Consider the following 23105-nt stretch of genomic DNA (forward strand, 5'->3'; position numbering starts at 1 on the left):
GACCTTTTTACCACATGCAAAACGTCTTGAAGGCCGAAAAATCATCATAGAAGATAACCTTTCCTCACATTTCACCGATGAGGTGATATCTTTATGCGAACAAAACAATGTGGGCTTTATATGTTTGGTCAAAAACTCAACATTTTGACCCAACCACTTGATGTCGGGTTTTCCGTCCCTTTCCGATGGCATGGAGGGAAACTCATAGTGAATGGAAAAACTGTCACCCCACATTAACCACAATAGATAAAGATTTTATAAACTTCTTAAACACTACCCTTCAGCATATGAACAAAAAAACAAAAACAGCGGACGAAAACAGCGCTATAAAACGAATTATTGTGCAGCCACGGGCATTTACTCTTTCTCCCCCGAGAAAGTTTTAAATTAAGTTACCTAGAGAAGATGAAGAAATAGAGGAAAAAATTGACAACCTTATGGCACATTATCTAAAGGAGAGAAGATATTCAGCTGCACCCTCCAGGCGAAGTATTAGGCGAACCAAACCAAATGCCGAATCAGGAAAAAGTGTTGTAGCTCAGCAACCTGATGAAACCGAAAGCGACAGTGAAGAAGGGCCACCAAGTGATAACGAAACAGAAAGTGAAATGTCTAACTTGGATGAGTCTGACAATAACGATGGTGTTGAATATTTCGCCTATAATAAGGATAACATAAAAGAATTAGTTTTTCTGTTTGTAAAGGTATTGGGAGGAAGAAGGAAGAAGCAATACTATCGCTATGTTGCTAAAATTCAAAAAGCCAATGAAAAGAACCTAGACGTTGTACGATATAAATCTACGGATGAAGTAAAGAATGCCTTCAAACTGGTAAAAGAGGATAAATTTTCGGTTAAAGTGAGTGATATTATTGCCATTTTGCCCTATCCTGAATTCCTTAATTCAACAGAAACAACTTGTACGTTTAAAAAACGGATTGATGTAATGGAGATGTAGAATATCACTTTAAACTTAATATACATATATTCAAAGATGTTTAAAATTATGTTTTTTGGTGTTCTACATTGCTGTACTAGCCCAACTTTGTCATTCTTTGGTTTAAGTATATTAAAGTTTACTTTTCATGACCTGTTTCATACGATTAAATTTTTTAGAAAATATTATTTTTTAATGAATATTGCTCCTTGGTTCAGGTTTTTTTAATAACATTGATAACTTTTGTCTGTGAAACGCCCTAATGTAGAGCGTATTAGCATATTTTTGTTTTTGTGTGAATAAAATAAATAGGTATGTGTCTTCGAAGCGGAATAGATTTAAACTACAATATAGTTATACATTTTAAAGTTACGTTTGTTGAAGTTTATATTTTTAAAATTTTGCGCAGTGGTTCTTTTAAAATGCTAATCAAATTAAGTTTTATAAGGTGATCTAAATATTGAATGGAAGATGGTTTTGACTTTGTTGTACATTGAGTTCTTGAAAAATATAGTAGACAGTAATATTTACTGTCTGTAGTCCAGTGTAGAAACGTCCTTATTCTTTCGCCTGTCTTTAAATAATTAATAAAAGAATTGTCCATTAAAATATTATTATTTATTATCATAAGGATTGCAATCCTAACGGCCAACTTCTAGAGTCATATAGAGAGAAGTAAGTAGTTACTATAGCCTTAATTCTTATACATAACTCATTATAGTATATATAAATATAGATAACTTCTTTCATTTTTGTTGCTGATACCTTTTATTGTATTATCAAACATCTTCTATGTTCACTGAATACAGTTCTTATACAGTTATATTTGCCTTTTCAAAGATCGACACGCCCTTTTTAACTTTCAATTCCAAAAGGCTAAAAGGCACCTCTTCTCTTACAAATGCAGTTTAGAATGATTAATCCTGACACAAGGCTATTCAAGTCCGGCAGTGTAACAACTTATTAAATTTCTTTTGATAAGAGTTTTTTAAAGTCATCACTGAACGGAAGCGTCTCACAACGCTTGATCCCACTAACCATGAAAAGAAAGGGCCAATGTCGCACCAAAGCTTTTTTGAGAGGAATAATCGTGCCTAAAGCATGGGCAAGAATAAAACATAAAGGAAAACATTAAATCAGATTAAAATTCTATTTAATTTCGTTATGAAATGTATATACATGATTTTCGCTATTGCATCAGTTTTAAGTCATAAATCATTTAGGGTTAGGGATTATTATGAAAATACTATATACATATACGAAATTAGAAACAAATTTGCAGAAAATAATAAGTATATCGAGACTACTAATTGTCAAACAACAAGAACCTGAATAGTGGCATTAAAAAGAATGGAAAGGCTATTGGTACACAGCCATACAGGATAGTGAAACTTAATAGTATTCCTCAGAAATTAAACTAAGGTAAAAAGAAATTCAAATAGATAGACATCTCTCCTCAGTCCGTTATCATACGATTGATCATTCAACTCTATTTTGAGCTGTGTGAGATGATTTCGGAAAGGAGAGACATGTGAATCTTTTAATTTGATCAGACCACCGTGAAGGAGATCTGCCTCTTGATCTTCTGCTTTCGACTTCGACGACCAGCTTTCCATGCTCTCATTCCGTCTATATTATGACCAAAGTACATCAGAACATTTCTATTTATTGTTGTAATAATAATAAAGATGAAAAAACAAGCTACCTTTTTTTCTTCTCAAAATTTTGAGTGACAACCCTCCAATAAATATCCTATATATATATATATATATATATATATATATATATATATATATATATATATATATATATATATATATATATATATATGTATATATATATATATATATATATATATATATATATATATATATATATATATATATATATTTTATTTCGCGTATGGACTTTCACAGTACGATAAATATACAAATACAATAATAGATACATATATATTAAATATATATATATATATATATATATATATATATATATATATATATATATATATATAATATGTAGTTCACAAGCTTGTGGGAGTGTTGTCGGTCAAAATTCGAAGAAGAAAAAACCCTGCTACAGCATCCTTTATTAAAGAAGTTTCGTATATGAATCCATACACATTATCAGTTCATCTAAAATCAGTTAAATGAGTTTATATCCATAGAGCAAATTGCAAAGATATGCAGCTCCAAAATGATGGAAGTTTAACTCAGTTTAACTCAGGAACTATAAAAATGAAGCATTTATTTTTTATAAGAAAATAGAGGTATCACACTGCAAGAAAAAAAAACAATCTCTAATTCCTCGTGAAAAGTCTTCCAGAACACCTCGAAAATATGGCCTACCCAAAATTCACAAACCCGATATCCCACTGCCCTACACAACCATTGGCCAAGTACTTGGCCAAAACTCCACAACCCCTCGCCGAAAATGTTTAATCCTTCGTCAAAAATTCTTTTCATTTCATCGAACTTCTTATGCGATACCCTATCTCACCGTCAGACATTCTAGTAAGTTTCGATATCGTTTATTACATGATAGACCATAGACCAAGACCATATTATCTTATATTACACATTGTATGTCCAACATTTATTTCGTCTTCCAAACTATCTCTACAGTAATTGCCAATATCTTTATGGAAGACTTCGAGACCCGAGCACTATCTACATCGATGCTCAAACCCACATATTAGCTACGATATGTTGACGATACATTCGTCATTTGGCCCCATGGCAAGGGATGGTTTGGTGTCTTTTCAAACCCATCTGAATGGTATACATCCTAGCATCCAGTTCACGATAGTATCCAGTTCATGGAGAAGATCAGAAAAACTCAAATAGCTATGGAACGACAGATGCTGGTTATCTCACTCAAAGACCATAAAACCAATGAAGACATTCGTAATAGAACAAAAGTAAAAGATGCTGTCGAATAGGCAGCTAAACTGAAATGGAAATGGGCTGGACATAACGAACGTCTTAAGAATGGCCGATGGAATAAAGAAATCGGTAATTGGCGGCCATATGAAGCCAAAAGACCACGAGGAAGACCGCAAAAGAGCTGGAGCGACGATATTAAAAGAACTGCAGGACCAATATAGAAACGTCTTACAACAGAGATGAATGGAGAGAATTAGGAGAGGCCTATATTCGGCAATCCGAATAGAGAGAAAGGCTTAAAAAAATCCAGTTTACGATGGAGGTGGAAACTGATTAATCCCTACCGTTTTTCGACGTTATCATAGAGAAAAACCAATCCCAAGGTTTTCATCACTCTATTTATCGTAAACCCACCCGTACCAATCTTACTTGCATGCCAACTCTCATCATCTCCCTTCACAAATTAATTCATGCAAGTAGACCCGATGAGCTCTCTAATTTAAAACAGGCAAAATGGTTACCGGGAAAAAACCATCAATAGGAGCATCCACAGACATCAATCTCCCACTTAATCTAAACCAAAAGACTCAGACCCTCATCATACGAAAGCTTTTCTTCCTTACATCGAAGGTATCACTGACAAAATCGACAAAATTCTAAAATCAAGAGGAATAAAGACAATATTCCCACAACAAAAACTTTCATCTCTTGTCCGATCAATCATAGACAACATTCCAAATAAACAACACGGAGTTTATGAAATTCCTTGTGCAAACTGCCCCCGATCCTATATAGGTCAAACAAATAGTAGAATCCAAATAGGAGTTATGAATATGCCAGCTCTAGGTCAACACCATCTTAAAACAGGCGACAAGATTAATTTTAAAAAGTCCAGAACCATAGGCCCCATCCGCTTCTTTAAACCAAGAATTATCCGAGAAGGCATAGAAATTGAAAACAGGCCAAATTGTCTCAATGAGAGATGATGGCATACGGTTACCTTCGACTTGAAGACCTCTCATACTCTCCTCCAGCAGTCAATCAAAATCCTACTGTCAAAAATGTTCGCGCCAATCGACGGTATAAATGACCCGCCCTCCATTCGCAGCACTTATAATGCATTAATTAGTGATCAGTGTAGTAGTGTCTGGGAGCTCGGGAGACTGAGAACTCGGAAGCCCTGAAGAAGACATCGAAGAGAATGTCGAAAGCTCGGCGCAATGAAAATCGACGCGATTCAACCCAGAAGACTGTTGAGTTTAATATTAATTCCTGTAATAGTATTAATCTTAACTCCAAGTTTATATGTATATATATATATATATATATATATATATATATATATATATATATATATATATATAGGTATATATATTTATATATATAATTTATTAAGCTACTTCAATTGTAACTGTAATTCTGCACCAACATTTTAAAGCAAAAATAACGTCAAATTTCATAATATAATCTGTGATCGGAACAGTAGCCACTTTCTGTCACTTGTTATTGCGTGGAGTAAATTTCCGACTTATTTCGTATTTCTTTAAATGGTGACGCACGGATAAGGAACCATGGACTCAACTGTAGATATCAACATAATAATACCAAATGAGGACACAGTTTGTGTTGGCATCAGACACAAACGATTCAAGAGAATAAATCATAGAAATTAATCTGAGGTTCACCACACCAATCAACACCAATTAAATCAAGGACTATGTATGTAAAATTTTAAGAATCTTATTAAAATAATTAGTTTATAGAATCTTATTAAAATAATTTGCCCGTTTTGCAAGGTGTTTGCATATATAATTAGAGTACGCTCCCCCTCAATACCAAATAAACTGTGAATATTGGTTAAAATAGTTTAATAGATAAAGGCATGCAACAACGGATGGGAAAAAATCTCAAGAATTAGATAAAAAGATAAAAAAGATTCCAACATAAGCACAATATTTTTTATTTCCATTAACCGCTTAATTACCTGCCTGCATGAGCGGACTACATTATTTTTGTCATGTTCAGTAGATGCCTTGTTACTAAGTAAAGTCGGTTTCATTGTATTTACAAAGTCACATAAACTAAAAAACCTTAATAGAACAAGACAAGACAACAACAAGTAAACATTACTTCCTAAGTCCTCATCAGATTTCGAGAATATAACGACTTCAAATTGTTGGGAAGAGCTGTAGATATTAAATTAACAGTCTTCTCAAACAGTTCCATTACCATATTTTACATTTTGTAAATGTTGTCAATGTTGTACATTTTGTAAATGTTTAATATACCCTTCCAAATCCTGTCGAAGTACGCCCTTCTCAATAAATCCATCCTACTAACTGTGAAAAAGAAAGAAAGCAGGCTTGATATGGCTAGGCCCTCTATAACAAAATCTTCACACGGCCTTTTCAAGCTGCCCGATCGTCTATTGTTATTTAGACGGACCCTGATGACTGGCTTTTGTTTCGATGATTTGTCCTGTTACAGAAAGGTCGCTGAATGCAGGTCGGGTCTCTATGTTTTTACGAAAAGAACATACTTTCAACACGTTTATACAAAGAAATTCTCTTAAAAGGAGGGCAAGAATTGTTCATGCCTCTAACTAGTGTTTTAAAAATTGTTTTGGTCCAACAGAATTTCCATGGACTTAGAATTATTTTTTTTTAACTAGATTGTCAGTTTAACTACCGAATATTCACAATAATCGTAACTCTTAACTATTGAGATTTTAGATCTGTCATGATGGTGTAAAGGAAATATTTCGTCAGCGGTTCAATTGAAGTGGATTAATTCATTGCTATCATTGTACAAATATTTTTAATATAATAATAAAACACTGAAAACGTTTGTTTTGAACACTTCCACAAAATTGATTTTAAATTGTTATCACTACAGCTGTTTCGGCCAGAGCGCCTTTCTCAAGTGATCTATTTTTTGTATGTGTTTACACTTTATAGTATTTAACTGAATCAAGTCAAGGAGGGAAGAACTGTTTGTCTCAAGTTGGTCATTCAAATTATGTCTGTCTTTTTTAATTTGTTGATTTCCATAGATTCCAATAAAGTTAGCTTAAGGCCTTTATTTTGAATGTGAAGAATTTGAAATTCGTCATTAAAAGAATGATGGTGGTCTAGAAGGTGAACTGCGTACGTAAAGTCTGTTTTTCTATTATTGAAAGCCCTTTTATGTTCTGCTATACGTGTAATAAAAGTTTTACTAGTTTGACCGATGTAAGTTTTTGGACAGTCGCCATATTTAAGTTTGTATACACCGCTGTATAATTGCTTTTTGTTTTCGCTCTTGTTGTTCTTAATATATTTGTCTAAGTTGTTGTTTGTTCTAAAAGATGGTGTTATTCCTTTCTTTTTTATTTTTTTTTATATGTTTGGCTATTTAGAACAAACAACAACTCAGGCGAATATATTAAGAACAACAAGAGCCAAAAAAAAAGCAAGTACACAGCGGTGTATACAAACTTAAATGTGGCGCCTGTCCAAAAACTTACATCGATCAAACTAGTAGAACTTTTATCACACGTATAGCAGAACATAAAAGGGCTTTCAATAATAGAAAAACAGACTTTACGTACGCATTTTACCTTCTGGACCATCATCATTCTTTTAATGGCGAATTTCAAATTCTTCGCATTCAAATTAAAGGCCCTAAGCTATCCTTATTGGAATCTATGGAAATCAACAAAATAAAAAAATACAGACATAATTCTGAATGATTAACTTGAGACAAACAGTTTTGTTGTTAGATAAAATGAATTTCCATTAAGTAACGGTCGAATCCATCACTTATTTTTAATATACTTGCTTTCTCGCTTTTTTCAAAGTATGTATACTCAATTTGGAAATGCATTCCAATAATCTTTTAGATTTCGATCATTAATAGTTTTACTTATATTCTCATTCGATAGTGTGCGTAGTGTACACCGTTGTTTTTTTTTTTGTGGTGGTCACCAATGAAGTTCTTGGTTTACTAAAACCACTACAAAGATCGTTTTTTCACCATCACTGCTTGGTCGGCATTAGTTTGAGTTCTTCTTTCATCTCTACTTCTCCTTCCTATTCATAAAACTATTCACAAATAATTTTAAATATTGTAAAATCAGTTTGCAAAAACATACAGATATAAAAAAGCTATCCTGGAATAATTTGGGACGAAGTTATTTCCTTTTTTCATTCACAGCAGCTTTGTTTATAACAATTAAGAGATCTAATAATCTGTTTGCCGTGCAAATTCTGCGGTAGTATTATTTTCAGTGTTAAGGAGCGCTCCCAGGTATACAAATTCGTTCACTGCTTCGATGACGTCGTTTTCCATAACAAGTGGTCGTAGAATTTGTGGTTGTGTGCTTATATTCATATACTTCGTTTTGTTGCTGTTTATTATTAAACCCATTTTTGTAGCTAATTCTTTTAATGCTACATACGCCTCACGTATACAGTTTTCCATTCTTTCAACAATATTGATATCATCAGTATAGGACAGGATTTGCACTGATTTATTATATATTGAACCAGTGGTTGTGATTTGTGACATACGTATTACTTTTCCAGAGCCAGATTGAACAGTATATAGGAGGGAGGCTCTCCGTGACGCAGCCCGTTATTTGTCTTAAAAGGTTCAGACAGTTTCCCCTGAATTCGTTCTACTTTACACTTAGTCCAGTCGCCAGAGAGTTGACCACTAAAAATCATACGAACAAGCTGAATTTTGCAGAGAATATTGATTTTGGGACCCCAAAAAAGATGCAAAGAAGTTTACCACTTTTACCCCCAAGCTTCTCCCTAAAACCCCCCTCGCAGGGGGGTAAAAACGTGAAAAAATCGATTAACTAAGAATCTGTACACCGTAAAAAAAATGTTTCAAATAAAAAATGTAGCTGAGATAATTTTAAATAAAAACGTTTATAAGCATTTTTTGTATAGAATGAACTGTTCTTTTAGAAACAACGCTTGAAGCGACCGTCGATTTTGCATGTCAATTAGGCGCGCAGTTATGCAGCTGGACGTTAAAAATCGATATCTTTTTATCCAAATACCCTATTGAAAAAAATCAAGATGCTTTTTAAAGGCAAAGAGTGCAGCTTTCGTATGCAGTTTTTGTATTTTGTCGAGCTTTAAAAAGGTGTTAAATAAATTAACGTGGCGCGATGTTTGCCATTTATTACGATTCTCGTAAGATCAATAAAATTGATCACTTTATGACTTGAAATTTCAATTTTGAGTTGTGGTAACAAATATGAGGCATTTGAAATAATAATAAAAAACGCAGAATTTAATGTTTTACATTACCAACGATCACACGTCACGGAAAATGCATTTAAGAAGACTATTTTGGGTGTAGATTATTGCAGTAATTTTGTTCTTCTGAAAAACGTACTAGTTTAATTGAAAAAAAGTTTTAAATGTTCTAGATCGTTTGTTGTGTGAAAGTTTAAATCCAATATTTTTTAAGCATATTTCAAATGCCTCACATTTGTTGTTAAAACGCAAAACTAAAATTTCATGATATAGCATTTAAAGGACAGGCTCTAGTAATCAAAACTTTATAGTGGCCAGTCAATAAAATCAAAGTGAATGGAGTACTGATCAACAACATACGATATGCTGATGATGGTGTCTTAATTTGTGACAACATAGTCGATCTTCAACAACTTGTCACTATAATCGGAGAATACAGTAAGCGAATGGGATTAGAGATTAATACCAAAAAAACCAAATTTATGATCATCTCCAGAAACTTGGATGCACTTGAAAACTCCACCATAACACTGAATACTAAGTCCATTGAAAGAGTGAGTAAATTTAAATACCTGGGATCGTGGCTTTTTGAAGACTGGGCATCGGACAGGGAAGTAAAATGTCGCATTGAGCAAGCTCGACAAGCTTTCGTAAAATTCAAGAAGGTACTGACTTGTTCAGAGTTCGATCTTCAACTGAGACTAAGGTTTACTAAGTGCTACGTGTGGTCAGTGCTGCTATATGGCGTAGAGGGCTGGACACTCAACACGAGGGATATAAACAGATTAGAAGCTTTCGAAATGTGGCTCTATCGCCGTATCCTAAAAATACCATGGACAGCGAAAATCACAAATATAGATGTCCTTAAAAGAATAAACCAAGAACGCCAACTTTTCGAAACCATCAAGAAAAGGAAAACGGCGTATCTAGGTCACATCATGCGAAATGAAAAATACCAGTTCCTCCAACTTATAATCGAGGGTAAAATTGAAGGCAAGAGAGGAATGGGACGCAAGAAAATGTCCTGGCTCCGAAACATAAGGCAATGGATAGAGATTAACGACATACAATCTCTGATACATATTGCAAGAAATAGAGAATTAATGGAAAATGTGATCGCTAACATCCATTAGTGGATTTGCATCTAAAGAAGAAGTCAATAAAAGAGATAGATTGTATTGATCTCGTGAGAATCATAAATTCCCGAAAATTGCGCCACCTTTATTTATTGAATACCTATATAAAATCTGAGTTTATTTGCGACAAAATACAAAAACTGCATACAAAAGTCAAACTCTTTACCTTTAAAACGCATCTTGATTTTTGTCGATAAATCACTTAATAAGATATCGAACTTTTACGTCGAACTGATACAAATTTTATTGAACATTGACTTCGCGCGCGTAACTGACAAGCACAAACGACAGTTTGAAACATTTTTTTCTACGGTGTATACATTCTGTGTTAAATAGATTTTTTTTCGTTTTTAACCTCCTGGGAGGTAGGTTTTAGGGAGAAGCCCGAGGACAAAAGTGGTAAACTTTTTACATCTTTTTCGGGGTCCCAAAATTAATATTCTTGATAAAATTCAGCTTGTTCGTATGATTTTTAGGGGTTTAGTGGCATTTTCGTCTCTGACGACTGGAGTAATTAAACTTTTTCAAGAGTTAGTTTTGTTAAATTTACCAACTGATTTGGCATTCCCAGCTCTTTCATTGCTTTGAACATTTCTCATCTATTCACAGAGTTGTAGGCTGCTTTGTAGTCTATAAATATGTGACGAGTATCAATGCCATATTCCAGTGTTTTTTCCAAAATTTGTTTCAGTGAAACAATCTGATCAATTGTCGATTTACCAACTCTGAAACCAGCCTGGTATTTTCCTACTATTCGTTCTGCATATGGTATGGTGACATAGTACTGTGGAAAATATTTTATACGCTGCATTTAGAAGCGTAATTCCTCTGTGGTTAGAGCATTCAAAGATATCTCCTTTTTTGTGTATGGTGCATAGTATTCCAATATAGTTCAGCTGGGAGATTATCTATTCCGGGTGATTTGTTTCTGGCTAGTTTGTTAACTGGATCTTTAACTTCAAGTATCGTTGGTGGTTCTTTTCCCCTTACCTCATATCTTTCATCTTCCAGGTTTTCTCCTTTATCATCTATATTAAGTGCTTGGTTAAACTATTCTATCCATCTATTCAATACATCTTTCCTTGTTGTTAGTAGGTCGCGATTCTGACTTCTGCATTGTCATGTGGTTGCCTTGAATTATTTTCTGTTGATGTTAACGTTCTTATAGAATGCTCTGAATTCTTTCTCTCTGTTGAGGTTTTCTATATATTTAAGTTCCTTATGTAAGTGGTTTGGTTTTTTTCTTGTGTGTATCCTCTTTTCCAAACCATACTCCAAATCATATCGGAAAATAAAGTTTAGAGCAAAAAATCGTTGGAAAATGCCAGAACTCGTAGCTGAAAGACCTGAGGAGATGGTTTGACGGCTTATCCACAGAAATCTATCGTGCAGCAGTTTCCAAAGCTACAATTGCCATTTGGATCGCCAACCTTCGAAAGGAGACGGCGCAATAAGAAGAAGCTCCTCTTTTCTTCTCTTCTCTTTGTACGGTAATTCTCTACAGTTGTTTTAGTTTGTCTCACTAAGTTCTAAAGTATAATATGCTGGACATATATTGAGGAGAGATGACTAAAGATACCCATTACATTGAAGATGCTTAACCTCCTAGTAAGTGAGATAGATAGATTGGCGTTGTCAGTACTTAAAGGTTTATTTTAAATGTGAACCAAAATATAAAGACTTTTTATGGATAAAAAATAAATAGAAAATAAATATAAACACTAAATTTTGAAGTGTAAACATTTTTCACTAAAACCTTAACCGTTTAAACTTATACACCGTATAAGTTTAAATGGTACATTTTATTTTGTCTCACCTTATTTTATTTACTTCTCAATTAACGACAGTTTCTATTTTTGAAAAATGTTACTTTTCACTCTGCAATCCTGTCCTGCCTCTACCTTGTGTATCCTTTCGAGTTTTGCTTTTAGTTTTTTATTTATGTAAACACAACCGATTTACCGCACTTGATGGATTTAGTGCCACTTAAGAGTTTTGACACATCTGGTATCACGGTGTGTATCATCTCTTTGGTCTGTTTTTTTATTTCTTCAGAACGTTTTACAGGTTGCCTTGGCTTTTTAATATAGCGCTAGGAATTTTTATTGGGCCGTAGCTTTGCTTTGTCGACTCGGGTGGCTAAAGAACATGAATGAAATATTATATTTACGTTAGACATAAAAAACAAATGAATTTTGAAAAGAATGTATGTTTTACATATGTTAAAGAAAAACTTTACGTTTTTATCACCTGAGGAAAACAAATAACCTTATTAATACTATTAGTCAGGTGTAAAAAAAATTGATCCATTATGTATTTGTCATTTATTGCGTTTTTAAACGAATTTGCGACTATGAATGAAAGCTTTAACTAAATGGTCTGCTGTGCTAACAAAGTTAATAGCAAATTCTCCCAATATTTGAAGCACTGTCGAAGACAAGGAAAAATACAAAAATCAAAACAATATACTTTTATTGTAGTTCCCTACATTTCTGACATACACCTGTGATATGCTCTAAACACATAAATGGATTGCATTTGTAGCAGGAAAAACGAGTTTTTCTATTCTTTCTCCAGCCGCAGTAGATGCACCTTCCAGCAGGGAATGGCATTTCTTGATTTTCTGGTGCATCACTTCGCGTTACTTCCATTATTAAGAGCTTCTGCTTTTCAAATGTGGATGAACCAATGCGTTTGCTAAATCTCTTAACAAATGTCCTCGCCGTATATTTGGATCCCCGTTGTTTTCTTTATATATCACCTGAGTATTGATCCCTGCAACATTTAATAATGTGTAGAATATCACCATGGGCCATTATCTGCTAATATATATTATTATAAGTAGTGACTATTACTGGTTTAGATTTATCACCACTGTTTATGTCAATATCATCATGATGGAGCATGCTTGATATTAAAATCCCATTTTTGAGTTTCTTTGGGATATGAGAAACGATTGTGATATTTTCTGTAAAGCCAAACATGCTTGCATGGATTGGACGTTTAGTGGGGTTAGAAAACTCGACTGGCAGTTCTGTTTTATTTTTTCTTAAGGATCCAATTGTAGTTATTTTGTAATCCCGAAGCAACTTTTCCACAAGTGGAACTGATGAAAACCAGTTATACAGTCCATATTCAAGTTAAAGCGTGAACCAAAAATGTGTTTTTACAATATTAAAACCACATTACTAGAGTTTTTAGAAAATGTATATGGGCCATCGGGTTGAGATCCCACATAGACTTCCATTTTTGAAGTGTAAAATAATTTTGAATCACAAATTGTTAAAACTATTTTTGACAATTTTTTACGAACTGGTCAAACACCACACGAATGGGAGCTAGCTTGTCAATTTTTAATCACTCTGCGCGTGTTTCTTTATCATCAAACCTAATGCAACGGAGCAAAAATCGGACCTTTGTAGAGTCATCGTAAGATAAAACAAAAATTCTATACCATAACCGTCTCTCGTCCAAAGATATTCTGCGCTGGCACGATTACATTGACCTAGCCCAGATAAATATAAGAGTCCTATAATAGCACGGTCTTCCATTTTATCAATGAGATCATCATTTCGCTGTCGCGAATAGTTTTCTTGAATGGAAGCTATGTATTTATTTGTATTTTTCACAATGATACCAATTATCTGTATTTATCTATTATGTTTATTTATATTTATCTTATTATGTATTTATTTGTATTTTTCACAATGATACCAATTATCATGCCATCCAAGAAATTATTCCAAATCTGGACAGAGTCCTTTAAATTTCTAGTAATTTTTGTAGGCCCTGGTAAGCGAATTAATATGTTATCCTGTATTGTTTTAGTGTTTCTTGGCTTTGGAGAATACTTCCAGTGAGTTGTACGGTTTTTGCCTAAATCAATAAAAATTTAGCATGACTTGTTAATACATATTCTAGTTTGTTAACATCCCTTAAAAGACTGACAAACCGCAACTGTTTTGTCAGCATCTGATATCTCCTGTACTGATTCACTGTCATAATTATTATTCTCCTAAATATCTTTGATAAGTACTACAACTGCATATGGAAAAAATAAGAATGCTTGGATGGATGAATGGAGTAAGAAAAAAGATAAAATTAACAATAAGTGTATTATAGGAAGTCTAAGGGTGGTACCGATTGATGCTAAAATGAGACAGCATGGGTTTAAATGGTTTGGTAATGTTCAACGTAGAGACGTTAATCACACAATACGAAGAATTGCTGATCTGCGGGTTCCTGGAAGAAGTAGTAGAGGAAGACCAAAGAAGACCTGGGGGAGGCGCTTAGGCAGGATATGTCTATGAAGGCGATTGATATTGGTATAACCGGAGATAGAAACTTAATTAGGGATCTCGTACAGGAATAAAGAAAACGATGAGAAATAGGAGTCTTCGATGAAAACCAAGCTTAATAATTATAGGAGAGCAGGATACCATGTTTTACCAATATGATTTACAAAGAAGCAAATGATGCCGCTTTTTCTCTATTAATAAAGACTTTGTATTAATTCTCTCTTTTTCAAATGTATAATTTAAAACTTCGACATATTTGAGCTTTTAGAATAAAACTTATATCTTTGGAGAAAAAACTTTTACCTTTCAGAAACAACTTTCGGGTATATTGTAATAAGAAAAATACTTATCGTACGCCGCTGTAAGTACCTTAATTTTAACAAAAATATATTAGGTATCTATGAGAGAATAATACTCAGAATGCAATTATCCTTTGATCATGATTCCAATTGGTTTTTCGAATAGAGTAAAGGAAAAGCAGAGTTAAGAACCGTCCTCTTGAAGGTGTGCTTCGTTGTTGACTACGTGTGACTCGGTCGATAAGTCAGAATACTAGCCTGGAGCCATCATTCTTCGACCAACTAGTACATAATGATGTTTCTTTTGATAGAGCACACTCCGCTATAAGATAATAAAACGCAGAGACGGAGTTTTGCTATGCAAAAAATCGGCCGTCCAAATTCAAAACCTAGTATGTGCTTTTGATTTTTTTGATTTTTTGAAAGTTTAGAGGAAAGCGAGAAAACACTTTTTACTTAGCCGTAGAAGACGATGAAGTATATTCTAGGATATTACTGTTACATTTCGTTAACAAATAAGTATTCTTTGTCTTGAGGAATAAATTGTTCTAAATATTCGCTTGGAGCAAGTTCTACAAGCAACACTTTATTGGAAAACTGAAACATGATGATAACTCGGAGTTATTTACAAATTGATAACCTAGTATGTTCACGTACTAGGTTATGATTTTATATTGTGAAGCATTTGTAAATTAGTAATATTATTTGGTTACTCGTAAGGTAGTAAGGCGAAGTGTGAAAAATTATAATTCCATACATTACATTAAAATATTTATTTTTTCATTTTGAGTTACAACTTAAAAGTAGATTCTACAATATAAAAAAATATATCAAACAAATAAAATACGAACTTATTTTTAAATAACAGCTGCTACTTATGGCTAACAAAATAAACCGTAACAATTAAAAACGTCGTGAAGTAAAGTTAGTAATCTTCGACCAATTCACCAGTATTGACTAAATCAATGGAATTATCATTTATAGGTAAAGTGATCCAGAACTGCTTTCTGGATTCTGGTATTAGGGGCACAAGTTTTTTGTTTGTTTTTTTGAGTTCTTGATACCCCGTGGATGGTCGGTGCTCGTTGGCTCAGCGTTGATATTAAACTTTTTTGGTAGAAAATCTAATTCTTTATATTCGTCCTCAAGTAAAGAATTATTAAAGAATAGATTTCTACTTCCTTCGACGAAGTGTACCTCTACCACCGAATTTAATGTAAAATTGTTTAGCAGATCATCATCTTTTCGTGACTGTCTCCTTTTTTCTCCCATTTATAAAACTTATTCAGTTCTAAAACTGTTACGTTAGGTCGAATCCTTGAATTTGCGATCACAGAGTCCACGCGGTACTTTTCTATTGCAGTGTCTGCTTTCAATCTATGGGCATCGTGCTTATGTATAAGCTCTTCTGATAAGACTTGTGGCGGTTGAATTTTTTTTGCTTCATTTTTGCATGACAAGCAGTCGACGGATTTATCACCCTTTGGGGCGAAAAATGAAATTTTCAGTCTTTCTATATGTTTCAGATGTGCATTTAGTTGTGGCATGTTTACTTTTGAAATCATCGTACATGGCAGTAAATGTCAAAGTCCTTGGTAAATATCGCGTAAGCGGAGCATGCTTCCTTCTGTAGTGGCTGACATTGGGATTAAAACTAAGAATATGTTCCTCAATAGAACATCTATCTAGTCTTGGTTTCTTACCGCCTCTGTTCTCTTTTACCGATGCATACATCGCGCTTCGCTTTACAGCTTTACTTAATTCTGTAATTACTCCATCACTACGAAAGCCTACAGCGTCCAAGAAAAATTTACGGCAAACCTGAATATTTTCAGACTGATTTTTGGGAAGAAAATATGCTCACGATTCATTTTTGGCATACCCATTTCCATAATTTTTAACTTTTCGCCGCTGAACATTTGTAAAACGAACACATTTATTTAGAAAAACACGTCTACTAGTATACGCCGAACTCCAATAATTTTCCCATAGAGCAAGCTGTTCTTCTATTGAAAATAAACTACATTTTCGTTTGCAACTTCCTTTGCAACTATCAACTATTAAGGGATGCTTTAACTTTTGTTTTACGATCTTGTTCTTCTCTTTATTTTGTTTACTAGTAGAACTTCTTCGAAAGTTAGGATTATTTACATAAATTGGGCCTGGATATGCAGCAATAAAATCGGAAGTATCATTTTTTGTTGGTTTAGGCAGAAGCTGATCAATAACTTCTACTGTATTTTCCGGACTTGAACGATTGGCGTTGGCGTTAAAATAATCTACAAACTCATTTGATGGAAGATCTAATGGTGGAATAAAATCGGGATCTGGGATTGAGTCGTCATCGGAAAATATAACAGAAATATCTTTCTCGTCTTCTTGAATATCTTGTTACCCATGACACCTCTCGCCAGTAGTAAATGGGAAATTTTCCACCACTTCATGTAAGATGCGAATGCAACTTGGAATTTCAACTGTGTTTATATCAGGACGGTCAGCTGGTATATCAGTGCTTGTGCTGCATATATTTACATTAGTAGGTAATGTTCTGAAATAAACAAAACCGTCTATAATAATAAGGCAAAAATATCCACCAAATATACAGTGATGAACGCACTAATAACCGGCAAAATAATGCAAGAGATGGAAAACATATTAAGTTGTGAGATAAAAAGGGATGAACCTAGTGGAGGTGTTAAATTTAGCGATAGTAACTTATAGATTGACATTAATTGACTGTTTCCCACCTTTAGACGTAGTGGACGAGTTTGAGAAATCCCACTGTCACAGTAACAGTATTAGTTGACATAATTCATATAATGTCAACATAATGTCACATATAACATATAGTGACATATAATGTCACAACAATCAATATAATGTCAATCTATAAGTTACTATCGCTAAATTTAACACCTCCACTAGGTTCATCTCTTTTTATCTCACAACTTAATTTGTTTTCCATCTTTTGCGCTATTTTGCCGGTTATTAGCGCGCTCATCACTGTATATTCATAAAAACATATAAAATCATCAGCGAGACGTAATTATTAAGTACTTACGATATATGGAGAGATATCTCAGGTTCTTCGTCTCTATCTAAACCACTCTTGCACCTCCTGGCAACATCCAACATTAATTGGGTCCGATAATGGTATTGGGACATTGTTACTGAATAGATTCGAACACGTTGTTTGTATCTATGCTTTTATAAGCGACTTTCTGAAAGAAATATTCATTAACAGCAAGTTTAGTAGTTAGTATCAGTATACCGGTATTTGTCAATGGTCACATTTGTCAAATTTCACAGTCTGATCGTACTACTCATGTAAGGCACAGCGAAAACAGCTTTGCCTCTAAAGGTCACGAAATGAGCATTGTAGATACGTACATTGGATTTATTTACTGTGACCTTCAGAGATAGAGCTGTTTATGCTGCGCTGTATAATATTATTCATTACATTACTAACAACATAAGGGATTTATGTATGTGAAAATTCTTAGAATGTCATAATCAATAGAGATCTAGAACAATATTGCGCAATTTCACTCAACTCCGGTGAACAGTTGAATACGAACTGATTTAAATAATCGCAGTACCTATGAGCCATCACAGTTCAAGATCAACCGTAGAGTGCATTCAGCAATTATATTAAGGCATTCCAATCCGTAATAATAAGGTGGCTCCCATTACCCACTGGCTCTCATTACCCCCATCAGATCTGCCTAGTTACCTATTTTCCAAATCAAACACCTTGACAATAATGAAAATCAATTGTTTATTACATGTTACTAATCGATTACAACCAACCTGCAACAAACTTAACTTAAAAATAATTGGTATATTTTAATAAAATTAAAATAAAAATTTAGCCTAAAAGACGAAAACAAAAATATACTTACGATATATTAGATTTCTCTGAGTAATAATACTACTCCTCACACGCGTTATTTAAATTACACTGACCAAACCAAACCAAAACAGTTTGTCTTGTAGTCTAACTTGGCGAGAAGTCGTGTGTTGAAAAATCAATTTAGAGTGGGGTGCGTTTGCATTTACAAATTTAAATGCTTAGTAAGACCCGATAACAAAATGAAAAACCAAGTATGGGAATTTTGCTACTTCAAAACCTAGCACCTCCTTGTATTTACTGGGTTATTAAATTGCAATGGAGCCGTACGGTGTTTTATATTTTTTTAAATGCATTTCAGTCGATTATTTACTAGGTTTTGATATTGTATATCTTTAAAAATACGATTCCTACGACAACCGGAATAAGCGCATTCGATAGAGAATTTTCCAAGTATAATTTTCTAAGTACACATCTGAAAAAAGTGATTATGAAAAATATTTCCTTTACTCGGTTTTGAATTTAGACGGCCGAAATAATCTACAAATTATGTTGGTAAACGTTTTACCACAAGTATTTTCAACTTTTTGAATCTATTATTACTGCTTTCTTAAAAATGATCAAACTTCGAGCAGCAATTCCACAGTAGGAAAAATCATTCATGCTATCTTTTTTCAATCCAGATCCTACAATAAACATTCCATTTATTTCATAAGAAAAAACAATTATTTAAGGCATTTAGGATTTTATCCATGTAAAAGAGGTGGTTGAAAAAGTTTCGACCATTTAAAATCGACGAATTCTTTTATGTTTGCAAATGATGAACAAATATAATTGAAGTTAGTCGAAAATATTTTGAAAACCAATAAAGCTAATATTATAAAACAAAATTCGGATTCCTTTCTATTAATAAACTACAGAATATACTTTAAACCAAAACTTTATTAAATTTATTATTTGTATGCCATACTTAGTTGAGCGGCATATTGAGCAAGTTATATTATTATTTCACGAAATATCCCGGTATATAAAAGATGATTAACGTTGGTATTGACAAGAAAGCCCAATGGGCCGTAAACTAAGAAGAAGTTGACGTTTAATGTTTCAAGTCGTCGTCGGTCGAAGGACGGGCGAGCATGATCTGAAAGATCTGATTAGACGAAAGCTATTAAATGCGACAACACCTTCGAATGTTAACCAAATTCGATAAGCTAATAATTAAGGACCAGTTTAATTAACTCGCCTGCCGATAGTCGGGTGACGTTAGGGCCTTGTATACAGTGTAGTTTCTCGCCTAATCTGACAAGACTCGTTATAGATATAGATATATTGAGGTAACTCGAAAATAGATATTTGAGATCGGTGAAAGGATAGAATGTAACCAATGCTGAGTATAGGTCACTGCACCTAGTTAAACAAACTATGAGTTGTTTCAGACGTTCAAAATATTTTCATCGACATGAAGTAAATATAATGTATTAGAGGTTATTAAAAGGTATTACTAATAACTTATTAGTGATGTAAGCAAAGTATACATACATAAATATTTCAAATATTAAAAAATAGATAGTCATTAATCAGAATTACACAGAATACCACAGAAAGATTTTATATTTACCAAAGAAGTGGTAAATCTTTCCTATCACTGTCAATATATTTCAGCACATACAACAAAACAATAGTAAAATTAGTATTTCAATAAAAAAAGAAAATGTTCAACAATGTAAAAACTTTAAGGCCATAAATCTACTTAATCACACCATTTTATAAACAAATACTGAAAATATCCGAAAATCGGTTTATATTTTTATAAGACATATATCAAAGTCTATCTGTGAAAAAATCATCGATTTCCCGTAAAAATCTTATTTTGAAGATTCTAAAAAGAATACGAGGGATAACTGATGACAAAACCTTGAAGACGTACGGCTGATTTTAATTTGTTTTTTCGTTATCATAAAAAGTGCAAAAATTATTTTTTGCCTATAAAATGTGTTTTATAATACATTTTAGAGAAAAATGTTTCAACTAAAGAGTTGTAGATCTTTCTTTAAATTGAGAGTTTCTAAATCAAAATACATTGATTTTAAAAAATCAAACAATTTACAGAGATCATTGCAAAAATTCTTATTTCTGCTGTAATTTATAAATATGTTAAGAACATTGTTTTTTGATTAATGACATGTAATATAAACATTTGAAATTATGGCAATTAATGATTTATAGAAGTGTGCTAAATCCCAGCTAAATCGATCAAATAGTTTGTAAGTTATTCAATTTGTTTATCTCGGAGACCGATTATTTAAATAACTGTACTTGCCCAAACTGTGACTAGAGGTATTTAGCATATCGCAATCGATTCTTTAAGGCTTCAAATTTAAGATATATTAAAAAAAACTTTATTATTTTATCAAATTGTTATTAAAGAACCGTTTGAAAAAGGGCAGACTTTTGAGCTTATAACCATTTATAATAACTTTGGTATTTTTTATACCACGCGCTTGTAAGTGGGCTCACTTAAAAGATGGTGAAAAAACACAATCTTTAAAAAAAAGAACCTATAGACCAATAAGAACTAAGATAGCATTTTTTAAGATCATATTTCTATTGTTTGTTTACATTAAGAGCTGAAAATTGATAAGCGAAGATCTAGATTTTATGATTCAATTTATATATGACATATATAGAGAAACTGTAAAAAGTTATAACCCGTTAAAGTGATCGTACACGTAAAATATCGCCACGTTAAAGTGGATAGAAGAACTTTCTTAGCTTCTTTTTTTAGAGTGGATCTTTAAATTGAAGTGCAGTAAAAAAAAATTGCAATACCACGTCTTCTATGGCACGCAGAACATTCATTTATTTAAACTTGGGTAGCTTGAGAAAGCTGGTAGTTCCGGAGGGTTTAGTGGGTATACCTTAGGAAAGCCTACGTTACAAAATACTACAATAGCCCAAAGAAAGTAGTGTGACATGAGGAGTATTGCCGCCATTAAATGAACATAGCCTAACTCCCCCTTAATTTACCGATTTACTGCCTGGATACGCAGCCAACGGCATGGAGATATAGGAGGCGCGGAAAACTATTATATTATAGATCCCTACGGATATTCCAAGGATAATCGTCATTATGACGATAGTCAACGCTTGAAAACAAGCACGGCAGACAAAGAAGAAGAAGTTTGAGAAAATAATAAGAACTGGTTTAATTTCACCTACGGGAAAAATCGTAAAATCCCCGAAAAAAAATAAATAATTTTTCCGAATTTATCGAATTTAAATACTATTTCGGAAGAAATATTTATAGAAATTTTAATAATTAATAGATAGATTTTTTGGGAGATGAAAATAGCACAGTTCTTGGTATTTTATTGAGCTATTGCAATTTAAAAAAATTAAGCTTCTGTAACACATAGAAACCGAGATATTGCAATTTTTCAGCGCGCTCCAATTTGAAGTTCCATTCTAAAAAAAAAACGGAGTTAAAATAGGCGATATTTTACGAGTACCATCACTTTAACGGGTTATACCTTTTTATTCCTTCTCAGTATATGCCATCTATAAAATGGATCATCAAATCTAGGCCTCCTTTTATTAGTTGTTTAATTTTCAGCTTTTAATGTTAATAAACAATAGAAACATGATTTTAAGAAAAAAATTGCCATCTTGGTTCCTATTGGTCATTGAAGGTTCCTTTTTTTAAGATTGTGTTTTTTCACCATCTTTTCAGTGAGCCTACTTACAAACGCGTGACATAAAAAAAAGGTCAAAGTTATTATAAATGTTTATAAGCTAGAAAGTCAGCTGTCTCTTTAAAACGGTTTTTCTCGTAAAATAAAGAACTTTTTAAGATCTATAACTTTTTCACTTTTTATAATTATTAAAAAACAACAAAGCAAAATAAGCTGTACCTCTTCAAGGATTTGCCATCAGCATACTATACCTTTTAGAACCTTGAAAAACATGTATAAATTTTTTTTGTATATTGTATAAAAAGGAGAGAGAATGATGCCAACTCTCTCCTGATGCCAACCACAATGTAGCTTCGAATATTTTTTAAAATTTTAAACTGTTTGTCCTTGTGTAGTGTAGTGTAACGTACAATTTTATGTTTATGACATTCTTTGATTGTTGGATAAGCCAAAATTGACGAAATGCCCCTGAAGATGCTCTAGGAAGCGAAAGTACTTGGGCAAGATTTAATTATTAAACTGTGCTCGATATCTGCCTTTTATTTGATCAAAGTTCATTAATAAGAGTAGCAATTTTCAGTATAAGGCAGCTGATAGAACAATTTCGGAACATCGAAACACCACTTTGATAAGGTATTCTTTGATCTTGAGAAGGCGTGTGAAAATCTCGAGATTGGGCATTCAATAAGAAGGGAGTTTCTGGTGAGTATGAAAATTATTTGGGATATTAGTGGTGAAGTACCAACTAGTGTCAGGAC

The 23105-nt window shown here is 33.1% G+C and overlaps 1 long non-coding RNA gene across 2 annotated transcripts in view; it reads right to left on the reverse strand.

The window, feature by feature from the left end:
• LOC140446865 (uncharacterized) overlaps nucleotides 1-23105 on the reverse strand; it is a 374692-nt gene that overhangs the window by 298944 nt on the left and 52643 nt on the right. Inside the window, exon 3 of one of the 2 annotated variants that reach the window (XR_011951528.1) lies at nucleotides 17873-18026. The exons of the other annotated variant lie outside the window; for it this stretch is intronic. This is a non-coding gene — a long non-coding RNA (uncharacterized lncRNA). Of the gene's footprint in view, nucleotides 1-17872; nucleotides 18027-23105 lie in introns of those variants that run through there. 2 annotated transcript variants of the gene reach the window in all.

The sequence above is a fragment of the Diabrotica undecimpunctata genome, chromosome 7 (assembly GCF_040954645.1).
Source record: "Diabrotica undecimpunctata isolate CICGRU chromosome 7, icDiaUnde3, whole genome shotgun sequence".
In the NCBI taxonomy this organism is placed as follows: Eukaryota; Metazoa; Arthropoda; class Insecta; order Coleoptera; family Chrysomelidae; genus Diabrotica; species Diabrotica undecimpunctata.